At 49.3% G+C, this 8,672-nt stretch overlaps 1 non-coding gene across 1 annotated transcript; it reads right to left on the bottom strand.

Moving 5' to 3' along the window:
* Window positions 1-8,065: 8,065 nt before the first annotated feature.
* On the bottom strand, window positions 8,066-8,172 carry LOC147663536 (U6 spliceosomal RNA). Its single transcript, XR_015305301.1, has one exon. It is a non-coding gene; the product is annotated as a U6 spliceosomal RNA (small nuclear RNA).
* Window positions 8,173-8,672: the final 500 nt, after the last annotated feature.

Raw genomic sequence — 8,672 nt, 5'->3', positions numbered from 1 at the left:
TGGACTTGGGGTCGGTGTGTATCTGAAAGTGGAGGTGCTCGGCGGCGGTGATGGTGTCGTCGGAGTTGGTCGTTATTCGGATGGGGTGTCTGTGGACGATGGCGATGCCTCCTCCCGTTTGGTTCAAGCGGTCCTTCCGGGTGATCTTGTAGCCGTCCGGGATGGCTATGGCGATGTCGGGGGCTGAGGAGGCGTTCATCCGGGTTTCTGTGAGGAAGGCGACGTCTGGTGATGTTGTGTCGAGGAGGTTCCAGAGTTCGACGGAGTGTCCGTGGACGGAGCGGGTGTTGAGCAGGATGCACTTGAGGTGACTGTTGCTGGTGTCTGGCTTGGCGGGGAGTGGTGCAGGTTCGGAGGCAGGTGAATTTGCAGGATTGGCAGGTGAAGGGTCCATGGGTGCGTTTCGGGTGGCTCGGTAGCAGGCGGGGTTCCTGGGAGAAAAGAGGCAGCACCTCGCAGACCGCCAGTGAGATGCATTTTGAGGTGGGGGCGGAGCCTTCCATAAGTTGTGGTAAGGCCTTATGAGGTTCCTTGTCGTTTCAGTAAACTGCTTTTAATAGCAATTCCTGGGGTTCTCTTAGCAGGCGAATTGAATTTTGCCTCGAGCTCCAGGAACTCTGGCATCGCCCCTATCTGGAGCTGGGTGCGGAATGTCTGTGGGTCTGATGGGAAGCAAGGTAGTATGAATGAAGGTGTGAATGGTGTGAATGCCCAGTAGCAAAGGTCAAAACCTTGGCGTGGTGCTACTGCTCACAAGTTTACCCATTAACTTGTGCTAATTTGACCTGTTTTGGATGAAAGGGGTGTGCACTGTTTTCTTCCTGTTCTGTGCCTTGTTCCTGGATGCTTTCTTCCTGTCTTTTCTCTACTGCTTCCTGGAGTGTTATCAGCATTTCCCAACAATCCCTTGTGATGTCATCTACTACATCACACCCTTGGCTTTATGACATCATTCACCTCTCAGCTGGGTATAGAGGCGTGGTCAGGGATGGCTGCAGGGTAAGTGCAGTCTGTGGACGGGGCTATGATGGTGGGAAAGAGGTGTGAATGAGGGACTTGGGGGCACCGAGCTAACATCAGACTCACAGGATGGCCGCAGCAGCTCTGCTTCTCATGGCCTCTGCCATTTGCTTGTTTGATCGTTCAGTGGGAGAAACCAGGCAGCCCCTCGCAGACCGCCAGTGAGATGCACTTTGAGGTGAGGGTGGAGCTTCCATAAGGTGTGGTAAGGCCTTATGAGGTTCCTTGTTATTGTACCAAACAGCTTTTAATAGCAATTTCTGGGGTTCTCCTTCAGGCGAATTGAATTTTGCCTCGAGCTCCAGGAACTCTGGCATAACCCCTATCTGGAGCTGGGTGCGGAATGTCTGTGGGTCTGATGGGAAGCAAGGTAGTATGAATGAAGGGGTGAATGGTGTGAATGCCCAGTAGCAAAGGTCAAAACCTTGGCGTGGTGCTACTGCTCACAAGTTTACCCATGAACTTGTGCTAATTTGACCTGTCTTGAATGAAAGGGGCGTGCACTGTCTTTATCCTGTTCTGTGTCTTGTTCCTATCTGCTTTCTTCCTGCTTTTTTCTTTTCTCAGTTTTCAAATCTACATCTCACCTAATTCTCCTTACACTTTCTTTCATTCCTTCCATGTTTAATTCTTCTGTGGGCTGTGTGTTTCGTATTGTTTTAGTCTTAATTTTGTTCTTTTATCTCATTGCCTTCCTAGGCTCCTCATTGCTTTTCTTCTTTCTAAAGTTGATTCTCGGACTTTCTCTTGTCCAGAATATCTTTTCTTATTCCTTCGTCCATACTTTATCTTTCTCTTTTGTTTCTTCGCCATTCTTTACAATGTCTTTATTTCATTTTTTAATTTCTTTATCTTGCATTTTTACTTTCATCATGTTATTTTCCCTGCTCCTCATGTCTTTTCTTTTCCTCACTTTATTCGCTGCTGTTTTGTTTCTCATCTTACTCTGCCATTCTTTTATTTCTTACTTGATTTTGCTGGGTGCAATTCCCAAGTTGTTTTATTTGCTCTCGATTTTAGTTTTTACAAAATGCACACAGATGATGTGATAGGGCATCGGGCCATCCATAGTGACGCTGCAGCCCCAGGAGGATGGGGGACGGGGTGGGCCAGACCGTCATGCGCAGTAGCCTTTCTCCAACCCTTAGCTGTGTTGTACAGCCGGGTGGAGAACCAACACAGGCTCCCAGTTCCTGTCTGGGGGCGGAACCAGGAAACAGTATTCCCAGCATGAGACAAGCCCTGGGATTGGCATCTGGGATCCTGCCCAGTGGGCAGCAGTTTCTGACGTCAGGAAGAAGAGGATCGGGAGCCCGTGGGCAGCCGTCGGAGCAGGTAAGTGCAATTTTACATATTTTTAATTCTGCCTTCCGTGATGTTTTTGGTTTGTATTCGCCCTCTCCCGCTTCACCACTTTGCAATGGGAGCAGCCGCTACTTCGATATTCGAGTGCCTAGAATTCCTTCAGCGTGTCTCATCAGTTCAATAGTTGTACTATATAAACATTTATTTGAAAGAAACACACATTTCAGACAACCCTCACATATCCCAGACCTACCACAGACCCAGAACTCATGGTTGTTGCATGAGGGAGTGGTAGTACACATTACCTGTCCACAATAAGGTTTACAACGTATTTCTAAAGACTCCCAAATGGTTAACACTTTTAACAGAAGTGGGCGATACATTGATATCGCTGCTGGTGAGGCTGATGTAAAGGCAAGTGAGGAAGCGACCCAGTGTTGGATGAGAAACCGTCTGTTGCAGGCGCTTTAACATAAGCTAGGCACTATATTTAGTTGATACCGGACACAAGCAGATCTATAGGGTTATGCTTGAAATACTTCAAGCATTGGTCTTTACTAAAACTTTGCTGCTGAGACGTTTTTTGTATTTTTCTACAACTGGAGGGGTTTCCCTCTACACGTCATTCACCACAGAAGCACACCTTAAGCTAGACGCATAAAGTACCTTGCAGGCGTAACACAAACTGCTACCAAGCAACAACAGATATACATGGACGTCAATTCACCAAAATGCCAGGGGTAGCGGAAGTGACATTACACGCCCTTTGACACCCACTTTCATTCGCACACACATACTTACACATTAGTGGGATAAAGAATTGACAGAAAATAAAGAGTTGAGCCCAAGCTGACCCTGTGTTCCTGGCACTGAATTTGCCACCTCCGAGGCCAGGGGTCGCAAAGGCAGTGCCAGGGGTAGCAAAGGGCGAGCCAGGGGTCGCAGCTTCGACCCTTAAATGACGTCCATGATGATATACAGTTTAATGGTGCATTGTGGGTGATTTTGGTGGGAGAAACGTTCCCTCTTTCCTGGTACTTTCAGTGACTGTTGCCCCTGGGGTGAACGCCTGGAGGCCTGCAGGATGCACGCGGCTGCTGGTGGGGCATGTGTAGTGCCTGCTCCAGCTGTCAAGGTGCATTACACTGGCAACACATTTCATGTGTCTCTAAGTTCAGGAAATAGGAAAAAGAAACTGGGCAAAAGTAGCTAGGAAAGATCCTGTGCTCAAAAGGGGAGAAGCAGAGAGACACGGAAAGAAAGGTTCCGCTTTCATAAGATCAAAAAAATGTTGAAATCCCCGCACCTGTCCATAGAGGTGACAATCTCTGGGTGGAGCTTCTCGGCACTACAAGTACCTTAAATATAAAAAGAGGACTGGGCAGTAAACCGTGGAGCTACACCCCCACCCACAACCCCAATGCCTCCCCCACGGATCAAATTATCCACGTGGTCAATTAAGGTGATAAATGGGAGAAAAATTGTCCCTGGAATTATAGATATCCATTTGCAGTAAAGTGCCTGGTAATTTCATGTCTACGTCATCTTTCTCCATTCTGGAAACACAAGCTCATCATTACATGTTGCAGGGGTGCCATACCCAGCTGGAATCAGTAATTTTACCAAGCAACTGGTACCCAGGCACATGGTCTTCTGTGACGCTCATCTTGAGATCCACTGATGCCTATTCTAGCTTGGGGCCATTAATGCCTGTTAGAGCCTGTGGACCATTAATGCCTGTTAGAGCCTGTGGACCATTGATGCATATTATAGAATGTAGGCAATTGTTACCTGTTACACCGTGAGACCCATTGATGCTGATTACAGCTGGAATCACATAAATGTCTGGTACTACTTGGGGCTGATTGATGCCCAGAGCTGCTTGGGGCCAATGAGGCCTTTGAGCATGTCACGGGCTCGGGGCCTAATAACGGCAATTACAGCTTGGGACCTACTGCAACCTGTTACAGATCGCTGCCCATTTGATTCATATTAAAGCTTCGGACCCGCTGAGGCCTGCCACAACTCACTGCCCATCGATAGATACATGTTACATCTTGGGACCCACTTCGGCCTGCTGCAGCTCGCTGCCCACTGATAGATGTTACAGCTCGGGACCCCCTGTGACCTGTTACAGCCTGCTTCTCATTTATTCATGTTACCAGAAAGCTGGGTCTGGGGCTCAGTGGACTAATGCATCCACTTCAGGGTCCTGTGTTCGACCTCATGGTCACAGGTTCAAATCTTGGTGAGTCCACTCAGCCTTTCATCCATCCGAGGTCGATAAAATGAGTACCGTTGAGATGGGTAACAATAAACATCTGGTATTCAGTGCCAAGATACCTCTGGGTGAACATGCGCTTTACAAATACTCATGTAATGTTATGTTACCTCTTGGAACCCAGTGAGACCTGTTACAGGCTCGCTGCCCATTTATACATACGACAACTTGGGCCCACTGCAGCCTGTTACGACACGCTGCCCATCGATACATACTAAAGTCTGGGACACGCTGAGAACAGTTACAGATCGCTGCCCATTGATACATAATAAAGTCTGGGACACGCTGAGAACAGTTACAGATCGCTGCCCATTGATACATAATAAAGTTTGGGACACACTGAGAACAGTTTCAGCTCGCTGCCCATTGATACATAATAAAGTCTGGGACATGCTGAGAACAGCTACAGATCGCTACCCATTAATACATAATAAAGTCTGGGACGCGCTGAGAACAGTTTCAGATCGCTGCCCATTGATACATAATAAAGTTTGGGACACACTGAGAACAGTTTCAGATCGCTGCCCATCAATACATAATAAAGTTTGGGACACGCTGAGAACAGTTTCAGGTCGCTTCCCATCAATACATAATAAAGTTTGGGACACGCTGAGAACAGTTTCAGATCGCTGCCCATCAATACATAATAAAGTTTGGGACACGCTGAGAACAGTTTCAGATCGCTGCCCATTGATACATAATAAAGTTTGGGACACGCTGAGAACAGTTTCAGATCGCTGCCCATCGATACATAATAAAGTTTGGGACACGCTGAGAACAGTTTCAGATCGCTGCCCATTGATACATAATAAAGTCTGGGACACGCTGAGAACAGTTTCAGATCGCTGCCCATTGATACATAATAAAGTCTGGGACACGCTGAGAACAGTTTCAGATCGCTGCCCATTGATACATAATAAAGTCTGGGACACGCTGAGAACAGTTTCAGATCGCTGCCCATCGATACATAATAAAGTCTGGGACACACTGAGAACAGTTACAAATCACTGCCCATTGATACATAATAAAGTCTGGGACACGCTGAGAACAGTTTCAGATCGCTGCCCATTGATACATAATAAAGTCTGGGACACGCTGAGAACAGTTTCAGATCGCTGCCCATTGATACATAATAAAGTCTGGGACACGATGAGAACAGTTTCAGATCGCTGCCCATCGATACATAATAAAGTCTGGGACACGCTGAGGACAGTTACAAATCACTGCCCATTGATACATAATAAAGTCTGGGACACGCTGAGAACAGTTACAGATCGCTGCTCATTGATACATAATAAAGTCTGGGACACAATGAGAACAGTTACAGATCGCTGCTTATTGATACATACGACAACTTGGGCCCACTGCAGCCTGTTACGACACGCTGCCCATTGATACATAATAAAGTTTGGGACACACTGAGAACAGTTTCAGATCGCTGCCCATTGATACATAATAAAGTTTGGGACACGCTGAGAACAGTTACAGATCGCTGCTTATTGATACATACGACAACTTGGGCCTACTGCAGCCTGTTACGACACGCTGCCAATTGATACATAATAAAGTTTGGGACACACTGAGAACAGTTACAGATCGCTGCCCATTGATACATAATAAAGTTTGGGACACACTGAGAACAGTTACAGATCGCTGCCCATTGATACATAATAAAGTTTGGGACACGCTGAGAACAGTTTCAGATCGCTGCCCATTGATACATAATAAAGTTTGGGACACGCTAAGAACAGTTTCAGATCGCTGCCTATTGTGTTACAGCTTCGGACCCACAGTGAATCGCAGAAGCCAAAAGGGTTAAGAACCATTGCTCTAAAATATCTGGTCAAAAATCTTGAATGTGTTCCTTCTACATATTAGAACAACTTAGAAGCTACATTTTCTATGAACTCAGTGTACTTTCACCGACACCTCCTGTTCTTGATGGCTAATCCTCACTTTTTCTTTCCATTCATTCAAGTACTTCTTTTCCATCACTTTCATATTTCAAATGTCGCTTTTGGTCCTAAATCTCCCCTTGCCAATCTTTCAGGGGGGCTCATTACCCTTTTTCTACCTTAGTTTTCTTGTATTACCAACAAATGTGTCCACAGTCATCCCCCTGAGCATATGGTCTCTCCTAGTACCCTCCTTACTCTTCTGTTGCATACGTTCTCCTATATGATGTAAATGAATATTCTTCTATTTCCTATGGGCCGTATTCATAGCCTCTTTGTAGCAAAAGCGATTCATGACTTAAATTAAAATGTGATTATTATAATCAAGGGAGCACATGCCCCGGTTACTTACCGGTAATCTTCATTACTCCGAGTATAGTCTTCCTCGCCACATGAGTTACAAAGTGAGCTTTAGCTCCACAACAGAACCCTCCAAAGCAAAAAGAAACCACCTCCCACCCCCTCCCAACATGGCCGACCAGTCCCACCTGACCTCTATAAGAGGCGGGCCGGCCCAACCAATCAGCCTGATCTACCAAGCAAACAATGAAGCCGATAGCCAGACAGGGAGGGGGGGAGGAAACTCATGTGGCGAGGAAGACTATACTCGGAGTAATGAAGATTACCGGTAAGTAACCGGGGCATTACCTCCTCGTTAGTCTTCCTCGCCCCCTGAGTTACAAAGTGAGCCAATACCCAAGCCAACAAGGCTTCATTGACCACCATAACAACAACACCACACGGTGATGCAGAGAAACCAACCCAAGGTTGAAGTATAACAACTGAGAAGAAAACAGGGATCACAGGAAACCTGAAACCAAGACCTCCAGGAAAAGGAGGCCAACCAGGAGTCGCAGCTCCAGCACTCAGAACGGCCCCAGCGAAGTCCCCCCGGGACTGCTAGAGACCCACGTACCAGGCGGGGGACGACCACGCCGAGGCCAGATAAAACTCCCCAGAGGAGACACCCCCTAAGGGGGCCCAGGGAACAGAGCCACACCTCGCGGACCGACCCTGGGACCCCCGCCGGATCCACCGAACCCAGCGAAGCGTAGGGAAGGATGCCCTCCTGAGTAAGCCCGCGAACCAAGGTGGAACGAGGGCTAGCGGCCCGAACGAACCGGGCCAAAAGACACAACACAGGTCACCCCATCGGGGAAGGAAAGACGTGCGGCCAAGAGAAGCCAAAACAGCACGCAGAACAACCAGCACGGACAAGGGTGGAACCGCGTTGGCCGGGAAAAGCGGTAAAGATACCACCTGAGACCGAGGCCCCAGGGAAGGAACCCCGGGAAGGACACGGGGGACATGCCGGAGGAACAACCCCGTCCGGCAAAACCCGCAAGACGGGCGGGGAGCAGAGGAACGACCCCCGCACGCCCATCTGCCCAGCAGACACCATCGCCACCAGGGAAAACCACCTGAAAGGTGAGGAACCGCAAAGCCACCGATGGCCGTGGCCCAAAAGGGCGGACCCCGAAGAGCTCGTAGAACGAGAGAGAAAACTCCTGTGGAACGCCTCACGAATTTGCGAGTCACCCTCGCGCAGGGGCCCTGCAAATCTCCACAGTAACGTACCACTATCAGTATCTGTGCAGCCGAAGCGAGCACCCAAGGGGGAGACCGGCAGAGCACCCGTGGGCGAAGGATAAATATCATCGGAGCCAAGCGAGCCACCAAGGAAACCAGGTCGTCGAACACCGGACTGTGGAAGGCCCGCACGGCCGCCCACCGGGCCCACAGGAAAGAAGGGGCCACGTTCCAGGAACACCCCTCAGACCGGAAAACCAAGACCCGCAAGGGGACCACGGAGGCGGGGACAGCACCAAGCCGACCGCGCCAATGCGAGAAGGGCGCCCAGCGCCGGGCACAGGCAGAGCACGTGGAAGACCTGCGGGAACCCCGTAGCAAGCCACAACCCCGAGCCTCCGCACCAGACCCGGGCCTGCCGAAGGAGGCAGGCCAGCCGACAAGAGCCGGCACAACACCGATGCCGAGAGCGGGGGACCCAACCATGGTATGGGAAGATCCGGGATCGGCCAGGAGGCTCGAACCGTCAGCTCGCCATAGGAGAGGGTACCCGGGGCGGCGGACCCCGCCGGGAACCAAAA

This window comes from Lissotriton vulgaris, unplaced genomic scaffold, assembly GCF_964263255.1.
Source record: "Lissotriton vulgaris unplaced genomic scaffold, aLisVul1.2 SCAFFOLD_1570, whole genome shotgun sequence".
In the NCBI taxonomy this organism is placed as follows: domain Eukaryota; kingdom Metazoa; phylum Chordata; class Amphibia; order Caudata; family Salamandridae; genus Lissotriton; species Lissotriton vulgaris.
The sequence above is the reverse complement of the archived record's forward strand: the minus strand, read 5'-3'. Positions and strand labels throughout refer to the sequence as shown.